The sequence below is a fragment of the Larus michahellis genome, chromosome 1 (genome assembly GCF_964199755.1).
Source record: "Larus michahellis chromosome 1, bLarMic1.1, whole genome shotgun sequence".
NCBI classification, from domain to species: domain Eukaryota; kingdom Metazoa; phylum Chordata; class Aves; order Charadriiformes; family Laridae; genus Larus; species Larus michahellis.
Genome location: NC_133896.1, coordinates 28,184,340 through 28,185,053, shown reverse-complemented (window position 1 = coordinate 28,185,053; position 714 = coordinate 28,184,340).

Sequence of the window (714 nt, the reverse complement as noted above, 5' to 3'; positions counted from 1 at the left end):
TAGCCAGTTCCTTATCCACCCAGTGGTTCATCCATCAAATCCATGCCTTTCCAATTTAGAGACCAGGATGTCGTGCGGGACAGTCTCAAATGCTTTGTGTAAGTAAGTCCAGGTAGGTGACATCGGTTGCTCTCCCCTCATCTACCAATGCCATGGCAACATCGTAGAAGGCCAAATTTGTCTGGCACGATTTGCCTTTGGTGAAGCCATGCTGGCTGTCACCAATCACCTCATTTTCCATGTGCCTTAGCAGAGATTCCACCTGGGCAAAACTACTAATGAATGTGGGGGGAGAGGGAGCAGAATTAGGACACGGAACTTGGATGGAGGAGTAGTCCTACACCACCCTGGGGGACGGGGCAGGGCTGAGGGCCGACAGCGAGCCCTGTCCCAACACCTGCCTCCGCCGCCATGTCCGACCGGGCCGCCCCCCTCACAGCCGCCCCGCTCCCCACCACCCCTCGTGCCACCGGCCACAACCAACCCTCCTCCCTCGCCTCAGCGGGAGCTCAGCCCCAGCGGGCTGAAATTTTCACCGGTTTCAACACCCGGCCAGGGGTGAGCCCAAACCCCCGCCCGCCAGCAGGACCCCGGCCGGGCCCGGCTCCGGGACGGGGCGGGACGGGCGGCGCGGCGGCGGCCGGGGATTGGCTGGTGGCCGACGGGCGGCCGGGCGGGGATTGGCTGCTGCCTTGCCTTTGTTCGGCTGCAGCC